We start from the raw sequence: 14143 nt of genomic DNA on the forward strand, positions 1-14143 counted from the left end.
AGTTTACTTAAAAAAAAAAAAAAAAAAAAAAAAGCTATTAACACATTATCAGCCCAGCCCAGAACAAAGGCAAAAACCACCAACAGATAGTTTTACTTGATCTTCAAAGAACACTGGATTTCTTTCTTTCAGCAAAGAAAGGGGTTTATTATTCTACACTGCAACCCAAAGAAAAGATATCTTTGCAAGAAAATACTGCTTTTCAAAATCACCTCTAACAACAACGGATAGGAGGAAAGCAAAGGAACCATCCCAAAAGTTTTGGTTTAACTCTTCGGGAAAAGGATGACAAATGACTTGATCTAAAACGCCCAAAGAAACAGACACAAAGAAATCACGGCAATTCTAAAACAAACACGAACACCACAATTCCATCTACCGGAAATTCTGCGGTTAATTTGAGGCTTGCCCCGCTAGTCATAAGGTGATTCAGTGATGGCTACTAACGCTGTCCAAGGATACCCCAGGGAGTCACCTAGCACACCTGGCTTGCCCATCACTTGCCTGGCGACTCTGCCTTGCGCAGAATCCCGGAGGCCAAATGAAGACGCCAACTTTGCAAGTAAGGGCGCAGGTGGTCTCACTCCATCGGGGCACCCGGAGAGAACGGACTTCTGGCCTCGAGGGAGGGCATGAAACGTCAGTATCCCACACAGGATTTGAGAGAAAGCGCCCCCGAAGCTCCCCATTCCCTCCACCTCCCTGGGACTCCACTGGGAGACCAGCTAGCGAGTTTTCTCCTCAGAGCCCACGGGAGGACGGTCCCGGGCCGCCGCGGCCTCAGGGAACTTAGGCCCTGGCGGGGCCGGGCGCGCCCGCCCCGCTCGCGCCGCAAGTTTGGTGGCGGCCCCCACTCGCCGCGCCTCGGCCCCGCTGTGCGCCCCGCGGAACCCGGGCTCGCGGCCCATCCGGCCTCCCGGCCCGCCCGGCCTGGCGCGGCGCCCCTCACCTTGGAAACGTTGGGTGGACTCCGCCGTAAACATTAACTTCCCATCCAGCCGGCAGCCTCGCCGCCGCGTCTCAGCGCCTCGGCCCCGGCTTCGACTCCGCGGGCCGCCTTCCCCGCCCGTTCTCAAGCGCCGAGCTCACAGACGAGCTCAGAGCCGCCTCCAACCCTCAACCACCCCTCTGGGCACCGCCACTGCCTTAACTACTACCCGACCCCAACCCTGCCCGCCCGCAGGCTACTCCAGGGTCTGGCCGGCCGCGTCAGGAAAGCCCAAGGCGCAGGCGCGGCAGAGCCTTAAAGAGACCGGCAGCCTCTACCGCATAATGGGTTCGAGCAGGTTAGGGGCCGGGCAGCCGGTCGAGAAAAAGAGAAACCGAAGGGATTGGGCCGTGGGGAACGGGGGCGGGGAAATCCCTCTCCCTCCTCCGCCTCTCTTTCAAAGCGCCAGCCCTCAGCCTTACAAATTGCAGACTTCCCCAGTCTCCTGAACCGCCCCTTGCCAGTACGAGCAGCACAGGACACACCCCCTCGGGGGCCCGAGAAGACCCTAAGCTTGGAGCTGCAGGCTTTGCTCTACCGCATCGCCCACGCTCCTCCTAGGCCGCGGGCACGCGACGCAGACGCGCAGGTTTCGAGAGGCCGTCCCGGCTCCCCGAGAGGTGACTTAGGTCACTCTGAAAAACAATAATCAGTGTGCAAATAGCACTTATGATTGCAAATCCCTCTACCATCAGTCATCTCGACAAACTGGGTTTATGCAGAGTCCCGCAGGGGGCAGAACCTGGGCACAAATACATGCAGTCCAGCCAGGCAACCATCCAGTATCAACGAAGAAATTCTTAGAAGTACGTACTTAGTTTGGGACAGAAACTGTCTACTAATTCCGGTCTAACCCCGGGAAAAACGGGCAAGAAAAATAATAAAGATAATACAAATTGCCTTCATTATACATTTAGAAGTTACAAAATGGGAGAAAGTATCAGCACAAAAAAAAATCCAAAATTGTTTGCCTAGAAATTAGATAGTCCCTGGTTATTTTCTGACGCAAATTTACGGTTTCCAGAAAGGGTTTCACTGTAGTAAGCATTTCATAAAAAGAAAAACGCTCCACTTTTTTTTTTAAACAGGCTTAGGAAACACTAAAAAATAGGAAGTAGAGCCATGCTCTCCATCCAGCTAAAAACTTTGAAACCTTGAAATTTTATGAGGCAAATTTTTTCATAACTTTTAGGTCATGCCATTATTTAAAGTTAATTTCAGTTGACAATTTTATTGCAACTGAATCCATTTTGTATAAGAAAGCTAACAGACATCTTGAAAAATCTACCTTTCCCTCCTATATTACATCTATCAGCAAATCCTGTTGATTTCACCTTTGAAATTTTCTTTGGATCTGTTCTCTTCTATCTCTTCCATCACCACCCTAGTCCACCTGTATGGGGGTGGAGGGGTGCCTGACCTAGTCTTCTAAATGTCTTACCCACATGCCCCTTAGTTCCTCTCTCATGTCTTCTCCGCACAAAAGGCTATGTGACCAAGTCACTTCCCAGGTAAACCACTTTAATAGCTTTCCATTCTCTTGGACAAAAACCCTCAGCTAACCAAGCCCAATATGGTCAGATGTCTGGCCCACCTCTCCTCTCCATCTCTTCTCACTGTTTAGACTACCCGTCTCCTCCATCCTGCTGTCTCTTTTCCAGCCACACTGGCCTTTTCCAATCCTTCAAATCTTCCTCTCTTGACAGAGCTTTTGCATATGCTTTGCTCAATGCTTAGAAATCTTTTCCAACCCTCAAACCTCTCACCTCAGTCGGCTCTTGTCTGTACCTCTGAGGAGCACCCTTGGACCTCCTCACCTTGGTCCCTTCCTATCATACTGCACTGAAACTGTAATTGTATGATTATTTTGTTGAATTTTTATTCCCTCCTCAACTGGATTATTACATCCATAAGTCCAGGAGCTTGGTTTTCTTTGGTTCATAGTTGTATTTCCATATTTGTCAATATGTATCTGTTTAATCAATGACTGAAAATCATAGAATGTTAGAATTTGAACTAGATGTGGTTTAAAGATTACCTAAGTCATGTACAAAATGTCACAATTTGACATTTGTAATCAGAATCTAAAAATAACTCCAGTTATTTGTAAAACTGATTTCATATTGTTTTAACTGGGCTGTCACAAGATTCTTTGGGCAAACTTTAAAACAGAGTTCTCAAAGCACCTTGTAAAAACCACTGTATTAATAATGGCTACAGGATGGGCCCACATGGAACTAATAACACTTGCTGCTTCAAGAGAGGAAAATAGGGTGACTGGTAGACAGGAGTAGATAGGAGACTTTTGACCGCCTGCCCTTTTGTACCTTTTCAATTTCTAACCATGTGAATATATTACCTACTAAAAAATAAATAAATGACACAAAAGAGTGCTTACTGTATGATTTTATTTATTTGAAGTTCCAAAAGAGGCAAAACTAATCTGTGGTGGAAAAAAACAGAACTGGTTGCCTCTGGCAGGGAATTTATTGGGAAGGTACAGGAGAGAAATTTCTGGGTGATAAAAATGGTCTAAATCTTGAAATGGTGTGAGTTACACAAGGGTGTTCGTTTTGTCAAAAAAAAAGTGTGTGGTTAACATTTCAATTAATGTGAATTTTACCTAAAAAAGTATATAAAAATAAATGCAGCATACTATTTTAAAAATAAGCTAACACACGGTTGAGCACTCTGTGTATGAGTATTGGCAAGGGCTATACATACATTATCTCTCTTAATCTTCATAGTATGCTCATCAGGCAGGTATTTATAACCCCCTTGCATATGAAAAAACTGAGACTTAGTAAATACCAAGTAACTTGCCCCTATTTATACAAACTGAAAAATGGTGAGACAGAGCTTGGAATCCATTCCGTCTAATGCCAAGTGGTTTATATATATTGTCCATTAGATCAAGAGCTTTGCAATGATTGGAATCATATTCTGTCTTAGGCTTCTCAGTAGCCCAAGTGCTTTTTTGCATACTTGCTGTTCAATGTATTTTCAATGAATGGTAAATAATAAGCTTGGTGATTTTATTGATTGAAATTGTATATATATATATTTTTTTTTTTTTAATGTTTATTCATTTTTGAGAGAGAGACAGAGAGTGAGCAGGGGAGGGGCAGAGAGAGAGAGAGACACACAGAATCTGAAGCAGGCTCCAGGCTCTGAGATGTCAGCACAGAGCCTGATGTGGGGTTCGAATTCACGAACTGTGAGATCATGACCTGAGCCAAAGTCGGGCACCCAACCCACTAAGCCACCCAAGCACCCCGAAATTATATTTTTTAATTGGCTCTACACATATACATATATAGAAAATATATATACATGCCCATATATTCCAAATAATCTAAATAATCAGCACTGCTGTACTAGATGCTGAGATACTTTATCTTAAATGAAGTCATTGGCCTGAGGAAAGGAGTTTATTCCATTAGCCCTGACCCTCCAGCAATCTCCCTGGTTTATGCCTTTCCTTCACTCACTCAATTTTTTTGACAAAAGAGCTTACACTTTAACTTGTCACTGAAATAGCTCAATCTAACCAGAGAAATAGCTAATTCTGATTTCTCACAAGTGCTTGAGCACTTGCGTAAGTGAAATTCCACCGTGTGAATTCCACACCAACACCACCTCTGCTCCAGCTCTCCACCACTCTGCTGTTCACACTCTGGAACTTCAAAATAGAGGAAGCATGGGTGCAGTGGGCAGTGGCACCCACCTTGGAGACAAATTTGAGGTCAATTCAATTAGCAATTCAAAGTTTTCTCTGTTCTAATGTTGCAACCCCTTGGCATTGATTTTTGTCACTGTACAGGATAGCGTCTGAGCTCTATTCCCTCTAAACCTGGCAAGGGTTAAATCTCAGAACACCATGCTCTCAAGTGCCAAAGGTGTTTTATAAGTCAGGCATGTGAGTCATTGCTCACAGAAAGGAAAAGCAAAGGAGGCATTTCCTTGAGAGGCAAAAACTACCCAGTGTATGGAAGAGGAACTCACCAGTGTAGTCAAACCCATTTGTGAACAACACCCCACACTCACCCTGGTCTCCTGGCATTTGCGGCTTCCTTAGAGAGCCAGGGCATCTCAGTTACATTCTCTGACTGCACTGTCCAATACAGCAGCCACCAGCCACATGTGATTGGTTTACATTTAAACTTAAATTAAAATTTGAGTTTCCCACTCCCACTCACACATTTCAAGAGCTCAATAATAGTCACACATAGCTACTGGCTACTATCTTGGACAGCACAGATATAGAACATTCCATCCATCGAAAGTATTCTTGGCAGTGCTCTACTAGAAAAAAGAGAGGGGCATCCGGGTGGCTCAGTCACTTAGGGTCCAGCTTTGGCTCAGGTCATGATCTCATGGTTTGTGAGTTCAACTCCCACATCAGGCACTGCACTGTCAGCTTAGGATTCTCTCTCTCTCCCTCTCTCCCTCTGCCCCTCCCCAACTCAAACTCAGCCTCTCTCTCTCTCTCTCTCAAAATAAAAAAAGTAAAAAAAAAAAAAAAAAAGAGGGGCACCTGGGTGACTCAGTCAGTTAAGCTTCTGACATTGGCTCAGGTCATGATCTCACAGTTCCTGGATTCGAGCCCTGCGTCGGGCTCTTGCTGCATTGGGCTCCAGCTCAGAGCCTGGATTTTGGATTCTGTGTCTCCCTCTCTCTCTCTCTGCCCCTCCCAGGCTTGCGCTCTCTCTCTCTCTCTCTCTCTCTCTCTCTCTCTCTCAAAAATAAATAAAAACATTAAAAATGAATGAATGAATTAAAAAAAATGAATTAATTAATTAATTAATGAAAAAGGAGAAACAATACTCCGGTGCAACTCCTAATGTTCAAAATATTCTGCTTTGAAAAAATGAAAAAGTTCATGATGAAATAGTGAAAGCCTATTTCACTTGGCTCATTGCTTTCCACAACATGAATCCAAATTTAAGTTAAGCACAAAAGTTGTGGCCTCTCCAGGTATTGAGGTTATGAGGATGGCTTTAAACTTACCACTTTACTTCTACCATATTCTATTGTTTGCAAGACACATTATCTTAGAAAAGAACATTGTTAATTGACAGAAGTCTATTGCCCTGTCTTGGCACTTCGTGCACAGGTAGAGAGACTAGATCTGCCACAGTTGTGGTAAACGACCAGCTCTCTGGCTCTAGAGTTTGGGCATCATTTTTATATGTGATATTAGACATTCACACTATCAATCCAACAACAGCTTCTAACCAAAATGAGACATCAATAGAGTGCCAATTTTTATCCCACCCAGCAAAAGCCTGTTCTTTTCTTGACTTTGAGATAACTGTTTTAAAGCAAGATAAAATTTGCTGCCACTAGAACAGTAATTCCACGTAAACTATCCAATTATCTGGGAACTAGTAACCTCTACATTCATGCAAGTGACTAGATTGTGACCTAAAATTTCAAGTGTGCTTGTCAAAATTGTGCTTTAACCTCTTTGAGATCCAATCTTATCATCCGTAAACTGGAAATAAGAATAATCATATCTACCTAAGCATTGAAGTGACGGTTAAATGAAATAGTATATGCAAGGCACATAATAAGCATTCAACAAATGGTAGCTATTGTAATTGCGGTTATCCAAAGCCACAAAGCACCAAGGTGCAAAATTAAAAAGAATAAAGATTTTTTTTAAAAGACTCTGATTAGAAAAATCCTGACTCTACCACCTGTTAATGGGTCTTTAACCTCTGTAAGCTTCTGTGTCTTCATCAGGCAAATAAGAGTTGCCAAAGATTGATGTATTGTGAGATGTGTTGCTTCATGTGAAAATGGTCTAACAGTAAAGCACAAACTTTAGCTAATGTTAATTAACGCTCTGCCCTCTCCTCCACAAAAAAAGGATGAGGAAGCTACATTAAGAAGGCATTACTTTACAGTAAAATTAATTTAGCTTTTATTACAAACTGCACTCCTAAACAACAAGGGAAGCAACAACTGCTGAAGTCATCATTCAAAGACCACACAACTTTCAACATTGTCACCATGTGGAACTATGAATGAATACTGTGGTACCCAGTCATTTTTCTCAGCTATTCTTTTTCTCCACATGAGAAATTTGAAGGCCTTATGGACTCATCAGTTCTCCTCTGAGAATGTACATTCAAAAAAGATAACCAGTAGCTAATTACATCAAGGGCAGAAACTACTGAATTACAAAAAGTCAATTACTAAAATACCTTTCTTACAGGTGCAAAATTAAACCTAACACTCCATAAATTCTTGTTAATCCCTCAAATAGTCAAAATACAATAACATTCTTAAAATAAAACTGAATAAGTGTTGCCAAGCTGTTCTGTGTTTCAAAGACTAAGCAACGTATTTAAACTCTAACTCGATAACAAAATATTTCCTGTTGCAGTGCTTACATTTTTATAAGTTCTAATAGAAAATCAAACACTGTAGACATTTACCTGTTTCCCATTAGCATTTCTGAAGGCAGCAGTCATTTTGGTAACCATGATAAGCAGAGAAGACCAGGAGACTAGGGATTTCAATTGAATTTATAGCTGACTCATAGGGAGTGTTTACAATGACATTGCCACTGGGATCCACCCATTTAACACCCTTTCAGTTCCCTATACATATGTTAGTAGGACCTTTAGAGGAAGCTGGGAATGTGGAGGACTAAAAATGCAGTAACCAAAGCTTTTTGGTCTTATGAAAAACTAATTGATTTTGTTTTTCTTCCACCTTTCCTTCCTCTCTATTTTCCTCCCTTCTCCCACCTCCTTCCTTTCTTCTTTTTTCCTTCCTTTCTTAAATGGTTTGATATGTCTCAGAATGACAACTGAATATGAACTGTTGTGTTTAGGGTGCTGACTCTGAGGCATCGGCTAGATAGAAGCTTCTAAATGTTAGGTGATTTCAGCTCTTAGGATTTGGCACTAGACAAAATTATTAAACTGGTAGGACTTACCTTTGTGGTTATTTTTTACTCTTTAGCTTTTGGAATACTGTAGACTATTGTGTTCTATCAATGGATATTGCATTTGTATTACTTAGGGCTATTAACCGGGAGTTTACTGTGAAATACAGAAACAAGTGATATACTTTGTGAGAGATATCTAAATAAGAAATATTCTATTCTCCACTATTCTCCCATTCTCTTGAAAGAGATCTCCTATAATATGTTGGTTTTAGAAGACTGCCTCTCTAATAATGATAGCTTATATTTTAGAAGTCTTACCATGAGTTGGGCTATGGAAGCACTTTTCATCTATCTTAATCTTCACCATAACCCTATTACGATCCTCATTTACAAGTGAACCCTGAGCAAGAATGCTCATTACAAGTGAACCCTAAGAGTGCTTCATTTATTTACTCATTCATTCAGTCATTCACACACAAACATATTAAGTATATACAATTGTGTCAGGCAGTTTCCTAAGAAGGACAAAAACTAACACTCTCAGCTCCTACATGTCAGCAATAACATTATGCGCTTCTACGTGAGGCAGGCATCGTTAGACCCATTTACAAGATGAGGAAACTAAGGCTGGTCCAAAGCCACAATGATAGTAAAAGGAAAAGCAAAAATGCAAGCATCAGTCTCTCTTCACTACAAAGCCTATATTGTTTGGAGTTACAAAAATGTAGTACCTGTATTCAGGCTCTAGTGTAAGAACATTTAGTCTGGTGTAAAAGACAGACATATGAACAAATAAATGGACAATAACAATATATTCTTTCATACGGTGGAATATATATATTACAGTGGAAACATACAAAATGGGGAGTACTTAACCTGGCTGAGGGAGTTGTACTATTTTTATCTGCCCACACCCCCTCTGTCTTCTATCAGCAAGTGTAGGTGCCTGACTCAAGCTAAACCAATCACTTTACCCCATGACCACACTGACTGGACTGGGAGAGTCATGCCCTGGGATTTTTCAAACCAGAGCTGGTTTGCCTTCTCATTATGAAGCTCTAAAGATATGAACCCAGAGATCCTGGCTATATTCAGGGAAACAAAAATGAGATGGAGAACATCCTGAAGATATTAGAATCCCTGGTTCCAGTAAATCCTGCTTTCCCTGAGCCTTATATATGTTATACTTATTAAAGCTGTTATTGTAGTACACACTTTTCTAGATACATGTAATAGCCATCCTCTAATTTGGCCAAGTGATCTTAACTGCCAGTTCTTCATGAGCCTGTACAGACCGTCACACATTGAATGAAGGCTGGTCTGTGTAACCAATAAAATGCAGCAAAAGAGACAGAGTATAACCTCTGAGGCTAAGTCATCAGGGCACTGGAGTTTTTGCCATGTTTTCCTATATGGCTTGCTTTGGGGGAAGGCAGTCACCATGTGTGAGGGGCTTTATGAAGAAAAAAAAAATCCCATCATCACCCAGGACAAATCTGACAGCCACTCAACCAGCCACCACGGAAGTGGATCCTTCAGCCCCTGGGAACTTTTTAAATGACATCTGTCTGAATCTCATGTGAAACCCCAAGCCAGGACCAGTCAGAAAGCTGTTCCCAAATTCCTGATACATAGAAACTGTAAGAGATAATAAATGTTTACTGTTGTCTTAAGGCAACAGAGCCTGGAAACTGCTTTGGATTCTGTGTCCCCCTCTCTCTTTCTGCCTCTCTCTCTCTCTCTCTCAAATATAAACATTAAAAAATAAAATAAAATAAAAAGAAGTGGAATCTGAAGGAGCGGAATCCAGCAAGGTACCCACATTTGAGCTCTTCGTGTTCTTCGCTTCTGAGAGTTGCCATAACTTTCCATTTGGAGATTGAAGCATTCAGATGGCAGATAACAGGTTTTCAGATGGTGTTCCTTCAGATGGCTTAGAGGCTGCTAAAAATGCAAGTAATACAGAAAAGCTCACCCCCAGGTGATGCAGAACCCTCAAATATTGGAACCTTTACAGGAATGGTTTGACAATGTCTCCCACACTCCTTCAAGTTGCGTTGACACTTTACCTAGAGCAGTGAAAAGAATCAACATGTTGAAGCAGCTGCAGGTGAATGTGCTTACATAGAGGCCAAGTTCTATGAGGAGGTCAATGGCCTGGAGAGAAAATATGCTGACTGTACCAGCCTCTCTTTGACAAGAGAAGAGAATTCATCATTGGTGATGTTGAGCTGACAGATGCAGAATCAGAGTGGTACAAGTGAAAATGAAGAGGACAATAAATTGGCTGAAGACATGAAAAATAAAGTAGTCATAACAAAAAAAAAAAAAAAAAGAAGCAGCAACAGCAGAGGAGCCAAACCCCAAAGGAATTTCAGAGTTTGGATTTACAATCTTTTGAAATGAGATACAGTAAGTGAATTAATCCAGGAGTATGATGAACTGATCTTGAAGCACCTGCAGGATATTAAAGTGAAATTTTCAGACCCTGGGCAGCACATGTCTTTTGTATTAGAGTTCCACTTTGAACCCAATGACTATTTACCAATTCAGTCCTGACAAAAAAATTTAGGATGAAATCAGAGCCAGATAAGGCCTGATCTCTTTTCCTTTGAAGGTCCTGAACTAGTTGACTGTGACGGGTATGTTATTGACTGGCAGAAAGGAAAAAATGTACAGTCAAAGCAATCAAGAAAAAGTAGAAACATAAGGGCCCAGGCACGGTGAGAACAATTGCCAAACAAGTCCCCAACGACTCATTTTTCAACTTTAGCCAGCTGAAAGCATCTGGGAATGGAGAATCACTGGATAAAGACTTGGAATTCATGTTAGCCTCCGACTTTGAAATTGGACACTTCTTTTGTGAGCAGATGGTACCGCAGGCCATGCTCTACTTTGGAGGAGGCCATAGAGGATGACAACAATTTGATGAAGGTGAGGAAGGAGAAGAAGAGGAATTAGAAGGTGAGGAGGAGGAAGAAAATGAGGACGATGTCAAAATTAACCCCAAGGAGCCCAGCCAGCCCTCCTAGTGCAAACAGCAGGAAGAAGTGAGTGTGCCCTGCAGGTGGGGACTCTGCCAGCAGATCGCACTCAGGACTCACTGCAGCCACAGCACAACCGTATTGTCAGTCCTTACATCTAACTTGTTTTCTTTTCTTTTCTTTTTTTTTTTAACTTGTTTTCAAGTGCATGATTTGACGTTAACTTTTCCTTTACCCTCCTTCTTATTTTTGCTTAGCCTGTACAATGCATTCAGAAATGCATTTCTGAAATAGAAGGTTTGATTCCAGCAAGGTGCAGTTCAGTGGACTTTCCCAGGCCCTGCCTTTGGGATGGCCCTGTAGACCCTGGGGGCAGTGGAAAGTCAGTTGATACCAAGGGCAGATGTCTGCGGATGTGGTTCCAAGGCATCTAGAACCAATTACACCACTTCGCAGTTGGACTGGATTCTTCTTTCACGTGAAGAAACCCACACACCTTGTGTTTCCCACCACTTGGTGTCCTTTGCTCTAATTGTCTCAGTAGAGGAGAGTCCTGTTTTCCTTAGAGCGTTCTTTCTTTGGTTTTGTCTTCCTTGGGGTGGAGTAGGGGGTATGTGCACCCAAGCCCCGAGGCACAAGTCTTTGTGGTTCATCCTTGCATTTATTTATTCTTTCCTGCTCATGAGGGCTTGGGACTCATGCTGTCTCTTGTCTGTACAGTTTCTGAAACCATGTGTGTGATTGGTGACTGAGTGACTTGCCAGGTAGGTGTGGTGGTAGCTCCCACAGGAGGGAGGCCTGAATAGAAGGAACCTCTCTTGGACTGGCCAGGCCAGCAGCTGAGGGCAGGAGCTCATTTTCTTCTTTCTTTCTTTCTTTCTTTCTTTCTTTCTTTCTTTCTTTCTTTCTTTCTTTCTCTTTAACATTTTTATTTATTTTTGGAAGACAGAGACAGCGTGAGCGGGGGAAGGGCAGAGAGAGAGAAAGGGAGACACAAAATCCAAAGCAGGCTCCAAGCTCCAAGCTCCAAGCTGTCAGCACAGAGCCCTACACCAGCTCGAACGCACCAACCCTGAGATCATGACCTGAGCGGAAATCCCACCCACTGAGCCACCCAAGTGCCTCCAGGATCTCCTTTTCATGACCTACAGACCACCAGCTGTGGCAGGGGATTGTGGGCATGGCCCCAGGGTTTGCCAGGCTCCTGCGGTGAGCAGCCTGGCCTGGGAAGGGCCGCTTTTCCTTCTAGTGTGTGCATCCAGTCTTGCTTTCTCAGTAGCCCCTGTTCCTTGGCCCCTCTGATCATCTTGTCTTCAAAGTCTTGGGTTCAGAGTGACCTGCTTTTGGCCAGTGGGTGGGTTTCCAAGCGTGTGACCACTTGGCAGCCAGAAACTCTGCGTCCATTCTGTGACCAGGCCTGTAGAGTGCTCAGCCTTACTTATAATACATTTGTAACTGAATATGGTGTTTGCAATTTGTACAGAATAGTTAGAATATTATATTAAAGTTATGAAACACACAAAGAAGTAAAAAAATATCTCTCTAATGATTTCTGAGGAGTAAGAGGAACTGGAATATTTTAAAGCAATTTCTGAGAGTAAATCATTTCACCTGTACATATTTTTAAAAATATATTTAAACAAAGTAACTAGGAACCTTGATTTATTACATAAAGATAGAAACCTATATCCAATAATTTGAGAACACTCATTCATCTCAAGCACACATGAAACATGTATAGAAATTGGTAGGGAACATTTCTAAAACTTGACTACTTTTCAGTCAATAAGGCATGTCTCAACAAATTTCAAACAATTGGTGTTATATGGAATATTTTCTCTGAACAAAATGCACCTAAATTAGAAGTCAACAACAAAATTTTATTATCTTTGTATCTTAAAGATAAAAAGATAGAGAAATTAATTTTCATCCCCAGAGGTTTCAGAATTTGAAAATAAACTTCTAAGTGACTTCTATTTTCCAACAATATCTCTACAGTATGGAAGTGTATGAACAGCTAGCTCTCTGTGCCACATGGTGTACTGAATTACTGAATAAAATGTACTCATTACTTGGGTTGCAGTGAACAAAAGCATAAAAACTATTGGCCTAGAAAAGCTTGTACACATGTGTATCAGGAGACAGGTTTGAGAAAGTTCACAGAGCATTGTTAGCAACAAAAAAAGCTGAAAACAAACCAAATATTCATTGATGGGTGAGTGTATATGGTATATTAACACAATGAGATATTATATAACAGTGAAAATGAATGAATTACAGCTCCATACAGCAATGTGGATGAACATTAAAAACATAAGCCTGAGTTGCAGAAGCAACTTACAGGAAGCATGACAAAGTATGATGCTAATTTTAGGAAATTCTAAAAAGAACTAAATAATACATTGTTTAAGAAAATAGATATAATGTGGATCCTGAGAAACTTACCAGAAACCCATGGGGGAGGGGAAGGAAGAAAAAAAAAAAAAAAGAGGTTAGAGTGGAAGAGAGCCAAAGTATAAGAGACTTAAAAACTGAGAACAAACTGAGGGTTGATGGGGGGTGGGAGGGAGGGGAGGGCGGGTGATGGGTATTGAGGAGGGCACCTTTTGGGATGAGCACTGGGTGTTGTATGGAAACCAATTTGACAATAAACTTCATATATTGAAAAAAAAAAAAAGAAAGAAAATAGATATACCCGACAAAACTACTAAAATGGATATAGAAATGATAAATTCAACTTAGTGTTTTTTTTCTCTGGAGAGAGAGGCAGGCAAATAGGATAGGAAAGGAGAGGTGCAAATATGTATAAAGGTATTGATAATGTCTAGTATCCAAGTGAAGTTCCAGGTTCAAGTCTGTCTGTTTTAATTGTTGAGTTTTGTTACACACAGATGTTCTTCTTTTTTTTTTTTTTTAGCAAATATTACATAATAAAAACTTTTTTTACGTTTATTTATTTATTTTGAGAGAGACAGAGCATGCAAGTGGGGGAGGGGCAGACAGAGAGGGAGAGGGAGGATCCCAAGCAGGCCCGCACTGCCAGCCCAGAGCTCACACATGACTTGAGCTGAGGACCCAGATGCTTAACCAACTGGGCCACCCAGGCACCCCAATAAAGACATTTTTCAAGAAAAGCTGATTTTGTAAACAAGAAGGAATACTATTGAAATTCCGATTTTAGGGAACAAAAATGCTCAGTGAATTTTCATTCTACTTCTAAGAAAATCCCCAGACCCTAAAGTTTTTGAGAGGATAGGATCCTTGAGC

At 41.7% G+C, this 14143-nt stretch overlaps 1 protein-coding gene and 1 pseudogene across 4 annotated transcripts in view; one reads left to right on the forward strand and one right to left on the reverse strand.

The window, feature by feature from the left end:
* Positions 1 to 1130, reverse strand: part of EVI5 (ecotropic viral integration site 5) — a 236664-nt gene extending 235534 nt beyond the window's left edge. For all 4 annotated transcript variants that reach the window (XM_042997888.1, XM_042997886.1, XM_042997889.1 and 1 more), the window contains exon 1: positions 950 to 1130. The gene's annotated coding sequence lies outside the window, so the exon portion shown is untranslated. The remainder of the gene's footprint in view (positions 1 to 949) is intronic.
* Positions 1131 to 9784: 8654 nt separating this feature from the next.
* LOC102960291 lies at positions 9785 to 11310 on the forward strand (annotated as a pseudogene).
* Positions 11311 to 14143: the final 2833 nt, after the last annotated feature.

The sequence above is a fragment of the Panthera tigris genome, chromosome C1 (assembly GCF_018350195.1).
Source record: "Panthera tigris isolate Pti1 chromosome C1, P.tigris_Pti1_mat1.1, whole genome shotgun sequence".
NCBI classification, from domain to species: domain Eukaryota; kingdom Metazoa; phylum Chordata; class Mammalia; order Carnivora; family Felidae; genus Panthera; species Panthera tigris.